Below are 18,397 nucleotides of genomic sequence, written 5' to 3' on the forward strand. Positions count from 1 at the left end.
GGCTTACCTCCTGTCAGTAAATGATGATTATTCCAAATAGGAGACGAATGAGAAAACTTAATAAATGGACCTCCCATAAATTTTTCCATATTTTACCAAGTTTTTAATGAATTTGAAACAATAGGGCCAAATTTGAAATTTAAGTTTTTCTTGGGGATGCCAGTAAATAATAAGTCCTGTAGTCTATGTGGGTGAACTATAACTGCTTCCAGATTGCACCAGGCGACCTTTGAGTCTAAGTTGGTCCATGTTTTTAAGGCTATTCATGAAAAGCCCAATAGTATAGTTTAAGATCAGGAAGAGACAATCCACCATTTACCTTTTTGCATTGCAGTACTGTTAGACGAATGCTGGGACGTTTTTCATTCCAAATAAATTTAGATATAATAGAATTGGTTTCCTTAAAAAAAGTAGGATAGGGGTAACATAGAAAATAAGAAATTAACTCTCAGTGATAAGATCATTTTAGTCGTGGCTATCCTGCCTTGTAAAGATAAATGCAAGGGAGACCATCTCTGCAGGTCTTGTTTAATTTTGTCGAATAAAGTAGTGTAATTAACTTTGTTTATAAGTTGCAGAGAGGAATGAATCTGAATTCCCAAATATGTACATTTATTATCAGTTGGGATTGTAATAGGGAGTACTGCATTCTTTGCAGCTAGATTTAGAGGCATAAAAATTGATTTAGCCCAATTAATTTTATAACCAGACATACTGCCAAATTTAGTAAATAGTGCTAGTTGTTACACCCCCCCCCCCCCCCCCCCCCCAAAACACCCTGAAAGACTAAGCCAGCGATAAACCCCCTCAGCTATCACTAAAATTAAACTTAGTATTTTAAAATGACCAATTTAGTAGAGGTAAAGACTAAGCCAATTTGGAGCTAATACAACTCCAAATAAATAACAGGTTCGTTAACAATCAAGAAAGCTCAGTGTGTAAAGTGATGACAACAAGGAATAAAAACAACATGGATTTTATTTCAGACAGAATGTTAGAGTTTACCTATAGCAGCAGATTCGATAGCAGCAACCTTTAACTAATACAGCAGGTTTTTAACCAAGAGCGATCCCATCAGACCCTAAGTATTAGGATACTTTAAAACTAGATAACGTCACACCAACACTTCTTGAAAACGATAATGATTTTCACAGCACAATTACAAAAGTAAAATCTTAAACACTTAAATAACACCCTTCATAACGAGTAGTGATTTCTACAAGCACAATTCCAAACAGTAAAATATGAAGCTCTTAAATAACACACTTTAAAAACTAGTATTAGACAGTGATTTTCATATAAAAAGAATGACAAAAAGCTTCATGCAACCTAAAAATGCCTAACCACTCCAATAGCCGCTATTTTAGTTAATACACAGGTTAATAAAGTGCAAGGGTGCAATCAAGAGTTAACAGGCCGCTTATAAATATATATTGTAAACACATACACAGTTACAGTTGGAATAATCAGGACAAAGACGCTACTCTAAAAGTCTAAAACAACCACTAACACAGGAAAGGAATTCATATACAGCGCTATTACACCGAAATTCACACTGTAATTACACATTGTAATTACAAACTCAGGATACAGGCAGTGCACATTCTCTTTCATAATCAAACCCATACAATTGCTACCGAAGTCTGAGAGCACAAGGGATATTTCACCGCAACCACTCTAATATAGAGCGGACCAAACCATTCAATATGAATAATAGTAGTTTACCATTAACTTCTAGCACTTCAGCCAATTTACAGCGCATCAGTATTGCATTTCAAAAGTTAGAACTCTTACCAAACAGTAGTTCCCCAGCCCGTGCTCTCAGCTCACAAATCACTGAGAACCCGGTAGCTTTGCCGTTTGATTAACCCCACCGGTTGTTATACAGCTGGTCCCATTACAAATTAGCACTGTAGTTACCATGGAGACCATTAGTTTCCCTGGGGTTTAAAGGGACAGTGCAACATTAAGAAATAATAAAAATCACACAATAAAACTCAATCTAATTACATGCAAAAAAATAAACAATCCATTGCACATCCGTTACACTAGACAACGAGAAGTTGATTCTGAAATATTTGAAAGATATAAAAGAATGTCATCTGCGTAAAGAGAAATATAATGTTTTGAGGCTGCGGTTGTTATTGGAGAGATATCTGTACTTTGCCTAATAGCTTGAGCTAGGGGTTCCAACAATAGAGCAAATAGCAATGGGGAGAGAGGACATCCTTGACTGTTCCCCGTTGCAGTTTAAAAGGGGAGGATTGACAGCTACCAGTCATCACAGATGCCAAATAATTATTATATAGTACTTGCACCATATGAATAAAACCTGGACCAAATCCAAAGCATTCCAAGACCAACCAGAGGTAGTGCCACTCAATTCGATCGAATGCCTTTTCCGCATCCAGGGAAAAAACTGCACAAGATTCAAAGTGGGAGGCAGCATCTCAAATAACATGTAGTAATCTACGAATATTTGTCAGAAGCTAGACGCCCTCTCATGAGGCCTGTTTGATCAAAGTGGATCAAACTACCAAGATATTGTTCTAATCTAGAAGCCATGACCTTAGCATAAAGCTTTGCATCCGTGCATATAAGGGAAATTGGACGATAACTGGAACATTCATATGGATCTTTATTTTTTTCAATAATAGTGTGATTAAGGCTGTATTTTGGTCCCTATGAAAAGAGCTTGTTTCAATAGCGTAGTTTTTTAGAGTTCAATATAAGAGGACCAGCTATATCTCATATTTCTAGCAAGAACTCAGGGGGGAGGCCATCCAAATGTTTTATTAATTTCTTTAGGTTTTGTAACCAATACATTGTTTAAAGTTTTAATTGCGCTAATTGCTGCCAAACATTCCTTATGCTTTAGTCTCAGAGCCACTAGTCTACTAGGTCTTTCCCTGTGGTGGTAATAATTTTGCTTGGTGTGATGAATGAGGAATTCTGCTCACGACAAGGTCAGGGTTTTAAATTCTGTTTTGAGAATATTTTATTGTTTTGCTCTATCATCAGGAAAAGCCTGCTTCTGTCCTTTCTCTACAATTTGAATTTGGGTTTCACTGTTAATAATTTGTCTGTTCCTAGAGGTGTGTAGATGGGAAGAAAATGCAGTGCAATTACCTTTCAGAAAACACTTAGTAACTTTCCAAAGAAACTGAGGATTCTTAGCAGAACTGAGATTAAATTTAATAAATTCTTGTAGTTTATTAAGTTGTGTAAAAGAGTAGTATTAAAACGCCATCTCTTTGCACGTGGAGGGCGTATTGTAGGTAATATATTACACAGTACAGGGGAATGATCCGAAATTAATATTGACAGTATGTCAATTTTTGTCACATATTCAATACGTGTAAATGAGGTAAGAAGTCAATCCGAGAATAGGTTTTGAGCCGAGCTGAAAAGAAGGTGAGTCCCTTGCGTTATCATTCTTCAAACGCCAAATATCCCGTGAATTAGTATCTCTAATAAAATTAATAAAAACCACTGACGAATTCAAATAATTATCATCTGAATTGGGATTAGATCGATATAAAATCGGATTACTTGCTGTATTGAAATCTCCTCCTATTATTAACCGGTGCTCGGAGAAATCTAGACAAGCATTCGCTATACCAGGAAGAAAGTGAATAGCATAGTCATTAGGGGCATTACGGAGGCCCTGAACCGCAAGGTGAAGAAAAAAAAATTGAATTGGATTATCTCGTACGTACGAGAAAACGACCTCGTAGGTACGAGATAATATCACAGTGGAAGTGGCATCCCTTTTGCGTCACCGCTACCCATATTAAGATAAAGTTCCTGACACTGTGTCTTTCATTAGCGCGCTTGTAATAAAGGTAAGGAATTGTAGCATGGTATACATACTTTACATTCATTTCAGTAAGTAATTATAATCTAGAGAGATATTTGTAGTGTCAGTCTGCTTTAAATGTTACTATAGGTTTATATATGATCCCAAAATGTACCGTCGTTAAGTAACCTGTTAATGTCTTGGTTTTGTGTTCCTAATAAATAAACTGGTAGCCAGGCAATCCCAGTTTTAAAGTATCATAAAGTAATCCACATGCAAGGCACGTTCTGTCATTGTTAAAAACAAGAAATTGAATCAATTGCAATTTTTGTAAGTGGCTGTTACCTGCAGACATTACTTAATGATGTATCTTTTTTATTATGTTACAGAAAGACGAAACCTAAACGTGTTACCCCAGAGCGATTTGCAAAAATGACACACAAACTAGGGAGTTTAGTGTCACTGTACTTCCATTTAGGACTCCAGCAAAGAGAAATTTTGGGACTTCTTAGTAGTCAACATGGTATACCTTTAAGCCTCGGGACACTACAAAACATACTGAGAAAAAAAAGGCTGTATCGTCGGAAGCACTTATCCAATATTGTTGCCATTGCGTGCTACATAATGGAACAAACAGAGGCTTCCGGACAACTGCTTGGATACAGGTTGATGCATTTAAAATGTATTCAGCTTGGATTTGTGCTAAAACGAGAAACCGTGAGGCTGCTTCTAAGTATTTTTGATCACATTGATTTTATACACCGAAGTGTAAGAAGGCTCAGACGGCGAAGATACCACAACCCTGGTTCAAATTTTATGTGGCATTGAAACCTTATGGTCTCTGTATAAATTGATGCGTTGATGGCTTTTCACACAGTGTAATCTGACTTGATGTATAATCTACTAATAGCGACCCTTGAGTAATAGCTGCTTATTTTATAGAGGCTGTAAAGGCAAGAGCTGCCTGTTCAAAACGAGTGCGTGCAGACCGTGGAACGGAAAATGTACGTGGAGAAGATGTAGAGATTTCTCAGACGAGATGGCACCGATCGGTTTGCTAGCCATGCAAGTTTTGTGTATGGTTCTAGTAACTATAACCAAAGAATAGGAAGTTTTGGGGGTTTTGTGAGGAAGGAGAACATACAATTCTGGATGAACCTTTTTCAGAGTCTGAAGGAAGAAGACCACTTGTCAGGGGATTTCGTAGACAAGTCTCTTGTCCAGTTTTGCTTCATGGAATTGCTGCAGGTTGGTTATTTAAATATATCTGTCCTAATAGTAGCATGTTTGGTATTCCTGTAACGAGGTCATTTTTAAGTAAATAAGTCTGAAAAAAGAGGAATAAATAATGCAATGTCGTGTAAGCCTTATTTATGTATGCATTGTAAGACACAAATCCAGTGAGATTAAAATCCACCACAAATTAAACCCATATTTTCCAATGGTCTGCTCATGTAATTTGCTGAGGCTATTCCTCCGTTTGCTACGTGTTTGCTAAATAATTTGTGTATTTATTCATTGAGACATTGCACACACAATTGTCTGTTATATTACTGTGTTCAGGGCTTCTTTGTATTTATGCTTCCTTTTAAATGCATTAATTGTAGAATGGCCAAATTGTCCTTCATTTTAGGGAATATGTTACAACTAGTCAGTAGTTGATTACTTAATTATGTTTTTACATTAGTTTCGTTGTAGTTGCTTGATGGTAGTCAGGTTATTGTAATTCTGTTTTGAATATCACAGGTCCTAAATGATAATATAGTTTATATTAAAACAGACTTTTTTCTGACAACTTAAAACTTCTTGTATTATGCAAACAATTACTCACAAACGTTATTGACAAAATGGTCTGATTTTCTTTATTTTCATTTGTTGCAGGAGGAATTGAACACAGTCGCTCACATTTGGAACACTCATCATATTAGGTCCCAACAAAACAGCACTGCACCGCAGGGTCTGCCACTCATGATGTAGACTGTTCCTCATCTGTACGGTGCTGAAGATCATCTGTGTCCTTGCACTATGGAGAATAGTGTGAATTGTGAGGAAGAGTGCCACACAAGAAGAAACTATTCCTGTGACCAAACAGTTTTTGAACTATGCTGCCTGTTGATGGATGAACATAGGCTTGATCCCCCAGATAACACAGAACAAGCGACAAATCTCTACATCACTTTGACAGGAAATACAGGATTTACTGTAATTGCTGTTATGCTGTAACTGGAAATGTAAATACACTTGATCACCCTTGTAAAAAAAATAAAAAATAGTAGTATACTTAAGTTAATGTACTTAAAGGACATTTGATAGCGAGCACAGGAGAGTTAAGGTAAGGGCAATATTCATAAAGCATTTACCACCATGCTGTTTTCATGTTTTTTTTCTTAAATATATCAGGGTGCAAATTTAAGAGTTCTAATAGGCAATTTAAATGTTTATTTTTGATTTTGTAACATTCAGAGTTCATTCTTCTGCAGAAAATGCTTTATGATTGTGTCCCTAAAGTTTTGTAGGGTGTGGGTTTATTTGAAAGGGTTTATGTAAGCTTTATGTAATTGAATTAATAATTAAGTAAGGTGTGTGTAACATACATAAGGTGACCATATGGCTGTGTTCAGTGGGAGTTTGGGATAGTTCCTCACAACCCAATGCATTCTGGTAAGAGTAGTCCTGCTTCTGTTAAATGTAAGAATGGTACCTGAGACAGGTAAAACGTGAGTTGAAAAGCCTGAACTAGCCGAGTGTCCCGCTGAACACGGAGCCACATGGTCACCTTAAATATACAGCATGTTTTCTGAACGATCAAAAGTAGCCTTACTATATGATCAGCTGGAGCTGCACTGATTTGTAATTTAATTGTACCATAATATTAAAAATAACAACTACTTCCAAAAAGCTAAGCAAAATGTAAACCAGGAAATTTAATGATTAGGATCTAGTCTGGGCAGTTAGCTATCCTTTAAAACTGAATCTGTGTTGTGTGGTTTACAGTAGGGTTGTCACCTGACTCCATAATCCTGGAACACTAAGACTGGGCAGGGTTTTCAAATCACCTATCTGAACCGTAACCTAATTGATTTTACTCAACATGTAAAGTGAGTGTCAACTCTCAAATTAATTGTTTTACTTTGCCACCAAATATTCTACTTGTGATATACTTACTGTGACGTAGCAATACGGGGCCCAGCTGTAAACTCTAGTAGTACCATTACAGACGGCTACAGGCCATTTCCTTAATGTGTTAGATGATTGTTATAGGCATTATTATATATTATGTTAATTACATTATTATGGGTTGCCATGTAGAACATCAATTGGTTTAGAAGAAACACCTGTGTGTAACTGAGAGTGTATAAAATCCATCAGTGTGTGTTGACTGCAGCAGGCAAAAAGGTAAACAACTATGGAAGCACACTGACAAGAAGTTGCCATGAACTCAATTTGCAGATCCACGAAACAAAAGTGGTTAATAAATGTGCTTCAGAGAGTAATACCAGCATTAGTAAACAGACACCGTTTACACAAAATGAGAACTCTTCATATTAAAATGTCATTCCTTTCTACATTTTCGTGGTTATGCAGTAAGTTTTGAAGTTTAAGCATAATGAAATCAAAGTTTCTGTATTTTACTTTTTACCTCCTTATGTGCAATACATTTTGCTGATGTTTATAAATGGTGGAAAAAATTTGCTCCTTGGTTTGCCTTACCTAGTCTACCCTTTATTGTTTAACAAGATTCCCATAGGTCTTCAGTGGAGGACCTAACATCTTGCACATCCAACATCTTGACTTAATTCCTTACAGCATGCATTTTTCTATCGTGAAAATTATTTAAAATGTTATGTTTATTCATGTTGCCTAAGTCTATGGGTGATGTAATTAAAAGTATCGCTGTATTTGCTCCTAATTGTAACTATTTGCATTATTTTGTACTTGCGTATTGTAATATTTTGCAACCACTGTAAGTCGCCCTAGATAACAATGTGTTAAACAATAATGACATTCAGAGGATGGTTCTCTGTTTCATAAATGTTTTCTAAAACTGGGCGCAACAATTAATTGTTCCTTGGAGCAAGACATGAATGACAATGTCTACCCCATGTTAACACATTAATCCCAGTCAACAGTGATACATTATTATTTTAATAAATAACCCAATAAGCCCCAAGCCTTAAGTTTAGCAGAGGTTAACTATTTAGATCAATTCTGGGCCAAAAGATCTCTCACCAACTCACAGGTAATTTACTTGAAAAGAAAACAAACATCAGGTTTTAGATTTCAATTATTTTATTGAACATGTGAACATGCCTCCCACTCTTCCTTCCCATATTCAGGATACTGTGCTGGCACACGCTCATACTCCCCTTCGGCACAGTTTTGAAAGAAAGCTTCCCAGAATGCAGAATAAGCATCTCGAGAGATACCCAATACATCAGAACCTGCTTCATCTACAAACTCTGTGGTCAAGGAAGCATTCAAAATATTAGAATCCTTAAACTCTCCCAACATATCTTGCAGTATGATGACTCTACGTAAAGTCAAAATGCGTACACCTGCATTTTGCTGTGTTGGAGAGAGTTGCGCTGGCTGAGGAGAGTTTGCTAACTGCTGTATTGGAGGTGAAGAGGGAGCAAGACTGATCTGGGGACAGCTGTAATGTTAGAGAGTCTGGCCTTGGTGGAGGCAACTGTAGTACCTGCTGTAGTGGAGACGAAGAGGGAGCGAGATTGTGTTGTGGCGGCTGCTGCACTGTTGAACAGTCTGGTGCAGGGAGTGGGAAGAGCAATGATGGTAAGATAGTTACGTCTCCTTTTGGTGTTTGCGTTGAACATGATGGTAGCATTGCCGCACTTTTTTCAGATATTGAAGAAACAAACATAATTGCACCCTGAGGCATTGGCTTATTGGAAGACACTACCTGTTGGTTTAAATTAGAAAAAAAAATGTACTTCCGAAGGAAGTGTGTCATCACAGGTTTCAGTTTCTTAATTTAGTGGGCCAAATTCTATTTCTGAGTCAGAAGAGTGCATGGCACTTAAAAAAAAAAAAAAAAAAAAAAAAAGCAGATTACTGTAGAATATTTCTAGATGCCCCATGGCCAAGCTCACCTTCTGAATTTGACTGCTGTACATTGACAGAAGTTTTTCCAATGGAGAGCTAGGAAAGTTCTTTAATAAATGAGCTGCAGTATCTGGTTCAGATTCAGAGTGGAGGCTGACCTTTGGCAGAACACAGAATTGTGCCAATCCAGATTTTTCACAAGACAGTTACTTCTGGGACTTTGTCTTCCACGAGCACAACAGTTTCAACTGCCCCATGATCCAAAGATGCCAAATAGAAAACGCACTATTCCCATTTTTACTTTTTCATAGGCAGCCCCAACAGTCATATCAAGTGGCAGCACATTTTCTTTAAAATCCCATATTTCAAATGTGAATTGATTTTCATTACCTTTCTTTGACTGACCATCTGGGAAGAACGGATCCTTACCAATCTTTAAAAGGTCATCACAGTCAATATTTTGATACAGGAATTCTTCTAGTGCCACCCCCACCACGAGCACGGACTTGTTCACCATTATGTATCCACCCAATCTCAATTTTTCTGGTGCTTTTTGCAGCATACTTGTTTCCCAATTTCCTGTCATTGCACTGACTATGCTTGTCATCACTTGAATCCTCAGTGGCAGTCAATGAAGGCTTTAATTTCATTTTCTTTCTCAGTTTTTCAAGGAGAATGTTTTTCCTGGAAGGTACGATCTTGCAATCACTTGACGTTTTCTCAGCATGGTTATCACAATATCTTCGCAAAGCTACTCTATCACCAAGAGCCGGCAAGTACTTCTCTGAAGATGTATCTTCTATGAGCAAAACAATTGAAGAGTCAATCTGTAAAGACAAAAATGCTGTAGTACAACTAAACTAATCTATATTCATTCCTTAGTTTTTTTATTTTTTTATTCTGAAATCCCTTTACTGAAGAACATGTCAAACTGTGTAAGCAATTTATTCAACTTCCTGTAATGCACACCATTTTTGCACCTGTTGAATGTTACTGTATAAACACCAAAAGCATGCAAATGGAGAATTCAAGAACAGAAATAAAGAATAATAAAATGTATACAGCAAAACGTTTGTGACGCTCCAACATTATACATAAAAATACCTGACAAAGACACACTGATAAAGGGAATGGCATAGTTATGCTATACTGTGGTTGTTGGAAAAATCCACAAATTACATTTTCAATTAAAAGGAATTAAGCCCCCCACAAAAAATATTAGTAAGTGCATGCAAAATTCAAACGACCTGGTTTCTGGTCCCAAACATCAAGCTGTCAATAAAATCACTCTAATGAAGCAGATCTTACAGAACAATTAAGTACTCAACACATCAACTACTGGCTAATTGTAAAATATCCCCCAAAATAACAAAGGATATTGTTTTCCATTCTACAATTGATGTGTTTAAAAGGTAAAGCCTTTAGTAGACTGATATGATTATGAAAAAAAAAAAAAAAAAAAAAAAAAAAAAAAAAAAGACTGAAAAGGTGTAATAGTGTCTCATTAGTACATAACTGAATAAACTGAGGGTAAAGAAAAAAAACCTGGAATAGTTACCTTCAATTTGATATTCATGTGCAAATGTCTCAGTGAAATAAATATACATAAAAATGTTGATGAACTTTACAGCTGTATCAGATCCAGGAGTCACTTACAGTGCATTTCAACCAGTCAGTTGATACACACAGAACATGACAACAACCCTCAAAGAATGTTATTTATGTATTCCATTATGTCAGCCACAAAACCAATGACATTATTAAAATACACCTCAATTTAAACATTTAACAGTGTTCTGCTCAAATGATATGTGGAGAAATCCCCCCCCCCCCCCCCCACTTACTACATTTTTTTTTTTAGGAGGAATTCACATAGCTTCAACTAGTCATTTTTTTCAATTAGTTATTTGCACAGACGAATGCCTCTGTCAATTCACAAATCAGACTACTGTTATGAGCTTCTTGGTTTATCTCCATCCATTTTTTTTTTTTTTTTTTTTATCTGATTAGATGTCAAATAACCTTCAGTTTTTCATATGGAGTGCATATATAAAATACATATCTGTTGTAGTTAAGATAACTGTATCAATTACAGAATAGTAGCCCTTAATTATACATCCCATATAATTTACATTCCAAAAGCTTACCTTCTGGGTTTTCATCTCCTGGATTACCTCATCAACAATCCCACCGTCACGAAGAAATGCATACATATCCTTTTGAAGTGCCATTGCTGAAGTTAATCTGGGGCAAAATAAACAGAGCTACATTTGTATTGTATAAATACATGGATGGAGGTTATAGTTGCATCCTGAGCCATACTAAAAAATAATGGCATAGTTCTGACATCAAAACGGCAATCGTTCTGAACTCACTACGAAAGAGCACATATTTTATACGATTGTCAGCCCTCGCGTTTATTTAGAATGAGCAGATATTCAATTACAAATAATTTCCATTGCTGCTTTGTCAATATAATATAACAGCTTTTCAACGTTGCGTTATGTATTTTTGGTGCATTATTAAACATGTTAGTTGCGTGTTTCCGAGGACCCGCTGATCAATGACAGTAGCTGCTGAATTGCTGTGAACCCGCTTTGACAAATTAAAAAGAGCTCTGCATATGCGAACAATGTGCAGAGGGCACTGAATTATGAGGAACAGAATTCGATAGTATACTAGCACAGGCCACTGTTTTAAGCAATAGTAACATCCATGTATTATAAAAAATGTCATAAAATATGTTACAATTTACTGGGTTACAGAAAATAATCCCATCTCGGTGTTCTGTGACATTTTACAAACCCTTTTACAAACACTCTTACAGTACCCTACATGTACAATTTAGCCATGCGTTTAAAATAACTTTGCTTTCTGATTACGGCTACTCCGTTCATTGTATTTTTTTTTATTGCCCAACAACAAATCTATTTATTAATTATCATTTGTACTGTTACTTATATTTTCCTAGTGCAAGGCCTACTCCACAATTCGGATATTTTCATATAAAATTTGCCTCTGCACCAAAAATACATTTAGCTAATAACTTTTTTTTTTTTAACAATTTGTTTTGTACAATGTTGTAACGCTGCTGGGGAATTACAGTCTTGGCCGGGGATCAGCAGGCAAGGCGGTAATCGACTGCTATGTGCATTCCCTAGAGCTGACACGCCACGATTAAAAATAAATAAAATACATAAATGTGCAGTAAACTTAATTCATATGAAGCCTTCATAAACATATTAATCATAAATATCTAACGGAATGTTGCAAACACACAATTAGGTTAAAGTTTACTTTTGATTTCAATGCCTCGACTAGTATAAGAGGTTTCAGAAACGTTGCTAGCAAATAGGGATAATTACTTAGCTAAATGAAAAGATGCAACATAATAGATAACATAATATGCAATTTGAAGAACGTTTAAACACATGATCCATGGTTGTCGTTTTTTAGGTTTTTTTTAGCAATGCATCTAATGGAAAAATGTGAATTCTAGCCACAATTAAACTGGGCCTATCTGGGCTTGCTACACCATGCACAATTTACCCACAATGTAATCGCGTAACGTTATTACTTGCTAAATTACATGCTGCTACATTAATAAATAGGCATACGTATTTAAATACATAATTAAACAACTTTGTTATGCTTTAATAACTAAACCAGTTTTAATTTAGACTAGTACTCACCTGAAAGCTTTAGGATGTGAGCAGAGTAGCTTCACACTATCGCCCTCAGCTGCTCTAAAATGCGCAGTTGAGTTGAGGGAGGTCCCAGTGAAGGGTAGTGGTGACGCAAAATGGATGCCTCTTCCACTGTAATATTATCTCGTACGTACGAGGCAATCCCATTTTTTTTTTCTTCACCTTGCGGTTCAGGGCTTCCGTATAATAAAAACAAAAGCAAATTTAACATTGTTCAAGGAACCTAGCAAATAAACAAAACGCCCCGAGTCGACACCCCCAGATCCTTCAACAGAAAGTTTTAGTTTTTTTATTTACCAATATAAGAACCCCCTTAGTTTAATTAGTTGCAGAAGAGTATGCTGCAACACGAAAGTGTTTATTTTGACAGCGTTGAATGTCCTCAGATTAAGAAGAGATTCCTGTATTAATGCAATCGATATCCTTTTACGGTGCAAAAAATCTAAACACACTGCGTTTAACAGGAGTATTTAAGCCACGGACATTCCAAGATAGTCTATTAGTATCAGCGATCATGGTGGATCAGCAAACGAAAACCTCGCTCTCAGGAAAACAAACAAAATTAAGACAGACATAGGGTGTATTCTAATAGTTGCAGCAAAGAGCACATTGTGTGAAACGATTATACCAGTTAAAATTGATATCGGACAGATACGGTATGCAAAAGAGTACAACAATTGTAGGCAAGCACTGGCAAATAGAACAATAAAGAACAGATTCTTAGAAAGTCAACACAGACATATTAACAATAAACAAGTAAGTCCGCAGAGAGGTAGAAATGATTCTCTTACCTGCCAAAAACATAAAACTTTGCCGATTCGTGACCACTCAACATAACAAGGTAACGCTCTGATCTCTAAACCCCGTCCTGACTCCAAGTCAACCTCAAGACAAAAAAATCTGTATATCGGCTTTAACCTTATACACCTAGCCCCGAAGAAAAAAAGGCACTTTACAGTATAGCACAAATACAACCACATTAACAAATAATTTGTCAATGAGCAATCTGTAATGTCAGTGCTGTCAAACCTTAAATCCCGATTAACTTCAGACATAGCTTCACAGTTCAGACCCCTTGCGTTGCGTTCATTGCCCAAATAGGGCCCCCAGACTCCAAAGAGTTTGCGAAATATTCAACTTCCATAGGTGCTTTAAATAGCCAGTGCTTCCCCCCATGAAACACCTTAACCAGAGCTGGATAAATCAGGAAAGATTTGATCCCCTTCTGAATCAGACGTTTCCTGGCTTGCGCCCTGTCCCATCTCTTCTGATGCTGTGACATTGCTATAATCTGGGAAAAAGCGAACATCCACCGTGCTACAGGGTGGAGCTGGTCCGCGCTCCAGCTACAATGGCGTGGCGGTCGCTGTAACGCATTAGCTTGAAAATCAAGGTGCGCGGCTGTCACAAAGACTGCCGGAGTGGGTGGTGTCAGACCCGAGCCAGGAAATAAATAAACAAAAAAGAGAGGTGGAGTTTGGTGGAGCTGAGAGAATGCTTTCGCTCAGCATTTAATAAGTAAACAAACAGACAGAAAATAATCGGTTGTAACAGTACAAAAAACAGGACACGGCACATTCGCCAAAATAACCAGACAAACAAAACGGCCTAAAAACACGGTGAGCTGATATTTTACTACTAATACTTTTTAACTATTCTTATTCTCTTTGCCTCCATCTCCAATCCCGTTCTCCACTCACCGAACACACAACCCCCACGTATGTGGGATCATGCTGCTTTTATGCAGCTGTACCGAGACTCGATTGCTAATCAATCATTCAATTGGAGTCTCAGTACAACTGCACGTGAATTAATACATTAATACAATTAATACAATACACAATACAAAAACCTGACACATATTACATTTTACTTGCACGTGAAGTGCTGTGCAATCCTCGTGCCTAAATACAAATATACATTTTAAACACTCATGTTACACAGACCCGTTTATATCCCGTGTACCAATGACTATACACCAACATTAAACACACAACACGCAACATATAACAGAAAATGCACACAGGGGCGGGAACTTTGGCGATGCCCCAGGCGATGCGGAGCGACAGGCAGCCCCAGGCTATGCGGAGTGACAGGCAACCCCAGGCGATGCGACACGACAGGCAACCCCAGGCGAAGCGAGGCAGGCATCCTTGGGCGAAGCGAGGCAGGCATCCTTGGGTGAAGCGAGGCAGGCACCCTTGGGCGATACGAGGCAGGCATCTTTGGGCGAAGAGTGGCAGGCATCCTTGGGCGACGCGAGGCAGGGAGTCAGGACCAGCTGGGGTGCGAGTGTTGGCCCTCTTCTCGGCCACTACGGCCTTGTGGTTCGTCCCCATGCTTCCCTCAACAGCCTATGCAAGGGCTGCTGAGGACCGCCAGCATCTAGTCCTGGTCCTTCTGGTGAAGGGAGAGTCAGCTCCAGCTCCTCTCCTCTTGATGGTGGGTTAAGTGATACCAGCAGGTATTCATCCTCTGCTGGTGGAAAGGGACCCAGCAGGTATTCATCCTCTGCTGGTGGAAAGGGACCCTCTCTCTCTGGCTCTGGAGGCAAAACCAGCAGGCATTCTTCCTCTGCTGGCGGAGACTTGGATGATGGACACTCCGCCTTCCTCTTCTCCTTTCCCCTTCTCTGCCTCCTCCTCCCCTTCCTCTCCTGGGCCAGTTCCTCCTCTGCCTCTTGGTAGGGGCAGCGGAAGGGACAGTTGGCAAACAGATGTTCCTGGTCGCAGAGGAGGCACCCCAGCGATGGCTTGTTAAATTGCTGTGGATGTCTGGCCCTTAGGCGGCACTCCTCCTCCCTGTCCTTCACCTCTTTATCCTCCTTCCATCCCATTTTATATATATATATATATATATATATATATATATATATATATATATATATATATATATATATATATATAATCCAATTTTTAAATTTTTTGCTCAAAAACTGCGGTTCCTGCTCTGGTCTAACGCTTGGAGGCGCTGTTATCCCGGTTCTGACACCACGTGTCATGAAAATGGCCGGAGTGGGTGGCGTCAGACCCGAGCCAGGAAATAAATAAACAAGAGAGGGTGGAGTTTGGTGGAGCTGAGCGAATTATTTAATAAATAAACAAACAGACAGAAAATAAACGGTTGTAACAATACAAAAAACAGGACACGGCACATTCGCCAAAATAACCAGACAGACAAAACAGACTAAACAAAACACGTTGAGCAGATATTTTACTACTAATACTTTTTAACTATTCTTATTTCTTACCTCCGTCTCCAATCCCGTTCTCCACTCACCGAACACACAACCCCGAGTATGTGAAAACATGCTGCTTTTATGCAGCTGTACCGAGACTCGACTGGTAACACCATGTAACAAATTATTATTTTTTTTTTGTTCCTGGGTAGTAAGTGTTATTTCCTAATTGCTTATACCTCAAAAGTATAGAAAATGGCTATTATTCCCCACAAACTTTGCTTTTGTGACCAGGACAGTGATATTTCAAAATATCACTATTTCCAATGGGAAAATGGGCAAATGTGTGTCTTTTCGTTCACATAAAGTCAGAAAAAAACAACATATGAATCCAAATTAACATGTATTTATACTAAAGTAATACAAAAATGACTACAAAAGATTTAGAAGTGAGTAGTTTTTCGAGATTTACGATTATACTGTAAATACAGTATAATCGTAAATCTCGAAAAACTACTCACTTCTAAATCTTTTGTAGTCATTTTCAATCATTCAATTGGAGTCACGGTACAACTGCACGTGAATTAATAAAGTGCAGTTCCCCGTGCTCACATATTATTACTTTTTACTTGCATGTGAAGTGCTGTGCAATCCTTGTGCCTAAATACAAATATACATTTTAAACACTTGTGTTACACAGACCCTTTTATATCACGTGTAACGATGACTATACACCAACATTAAACACACAACACACAACATTAAACACACAACACGCAACATATAACAGAAAATACACACAGGGGCGGGCACTTCGTCACAGCGGCCTATTTCTGCGGCCTTCCTTTCCACTGTTTACTGCCCCTTATCAGGGGCAGCAAATCCCCGAGCTGCTGTTTCAGCAAATCCACAACAGTAGCACGCAGCTGTGACTCGGGGAGGTCGGTACTCATATCCTTTAACTTTTTCATTAATGGTAAGGAACTACTCTTCGCCAATGAGTCCACTCATTGCCCCCTATGGTTCTCTATGGAGAGAGACGGGGGGCCACTGGGAGTAGATGCGCTAGCATTGGCCACAGGGGCAATGTAAGTGTTCCCACCACTACCGCTATTACCCCTGACTCTAGAGAGGATCAGGGTGGAGAAAGCCCAGGTTTTGCTGGCTGCACCCAGATAGCCGAGGCACCTCTTGTTTTCTCTCCTCTCCAACATAGTGTTGGGCCAACTGTGGCAGCTCCCGCTCCTCAAGGACCTCCTGAGCCAAGCAGAGGGGTTATTATGGCACCCAAACCCAGCCCAGCTTCAACTCTGGGTCTGGCCATTGAACAGAGCCGTCTATCCAGACAAGGTTTGCCAGATGCAGTTTAGTAGAGACATTACAGTCTGCCAGGTTGCCTAACACTTTTAACACCTGTTTGATGCAGGAAAATCTGCATCTACTCTGAAGGTCTACTTGGCAGCAATATCGGTTTGCCACGATAAAATTGATTCTGTGTTGCCTTTTTGTTTTGTGTCTTTTATGTTTGTTTAAATATTTGTTTTATTATTTAATAAATGTAGTGTGTGTCCCTGTAACAGGGAGAGATCTGTGCCTACTCTGCTGGCGTGTTCACGGGCTGCAGGACGAGGGCGGCAGTCGTCCAACAACCGCCTGTGAGTCATGGCAGTGACACGGGGAGGTGGGAAAGTGGGTGTGTGGACTTTCCCCCTCTCTGAATGGCTGAGAGGCGTGTCTTGGGAGATTGTTAGCCCTATAAATTAACGCTCTGTTGTTTCCTCAGGTCTGCCCACTTAGACGTAACGAGAGTGCAGAAGCTCTGATCCAGGACCGGGAATCAGGCGAAACAAAGAGTTTCATAGCAAGACAGAGAGAGCGGGGAACCCTTGGGCAGACCCCGGCGTATTGTGAAAGAACAGGCTAGTTAGCCTACAGAGTAGGATGGTGATCCGGGTCGTGCGGGTAGCGGCGACCGGGATAACGCTGCCGAGTGCAGCACCTTTTATTTGTAGTTTTATTACTGTTTTATTTTCCATTGTTCTTTTCGTCTTCTGTTTGCATTATTAATTCTTTGAGCACCTGCGAGTGCACTTGCTGTTCACGTACCAGCTGTGGTATTTCTGTGGTGCTGTCTATCATCGTTGATAGGCAGCCCACGGTCAACAGTGCCCTCTGCCGGAAAAAGCAAGAACTGTTTTCAAATAAAACTGGGCACCTGTGTGGTATTTTCAAGTACACCTGTCTGTCTCCTAGTCAGTGAATTACCCACACCCCTTCCACAGTCCCACAGCTCAGTTTTCATCCGCCATTATGTGTTTTGGTTTCTGCCTCTGCCTCCGCCACCTCCACCAGCAGAGGATGAATTCCCGCTGGTTACATCTCCACTGCCATGGGAAGACTGCTTGCAGCTCCCACTTCCACCAGCAGAGGGTGAATTCCTGCTGGTTCTACCTCCACCACCATGGGAGGACTGCTTGCAGTTCCCACCCCCACCAGCAGAGGGCGAGTACCTGCTGGTTCCTTCTCTACTGCCCAAGGCTACCTGCCTCACTCTGCCCAGGGATGCCTGCCTTTCATTGCCTGAGGTTGCCTGCTGCTCCACATCACCTCGGGTTGCCTGCTGCTCCGCATTGCCTGGGGAGCTACCGG

General features: G+C 39.2%; 1 long non-coding RNA gene across 2 annotated transcripts; it reads right to left on the reverse strand.

Annotated features, from left to right (window-relative positions):
* Positions 1–5,655: 5,655 nt before the first annotated feature.
* LOC121326235 lies at positions 5,656–12,709 on the reverse strand. Of its 2 annotated transcripts, none has more exons than XR_005951438.1 (3): positions 12,556–12,708; positions 11,011–11,107; positions 5,656–5,822 (listed from the first exon to the last, which is right to left on the reverse strand). It is a non-coding gene; the product is annotated as an uncharacterized LOC121326235 (long non-coding RNA). The 2 variants fall into 2 exon arrangements; XR_005951437.1 differs by lacking the exon at positions 5,656–5,822 and adding an exon at positions 8,115–9,690 and having other exon boundaries at positions 12,556–12,709.
* Between the last annotated feature and the right edge of the window lie 5,688 nt (positions 12,710–18,397).

Source organism: Polyodon spathula, chromosome 13, assembly GCF_017654505.1.
Source record: "Polyodon spathula isolate WHYD16114869_AA chromosome 13, ASM1765450v1, whole genome shotgun sequence".
Lineage (NCBI taxonomy): Eukaryota > Metazoa > Chordata > Actinopteri > Acipenseriformes > Polyodontidae > Polyodon > Polyodon spathula.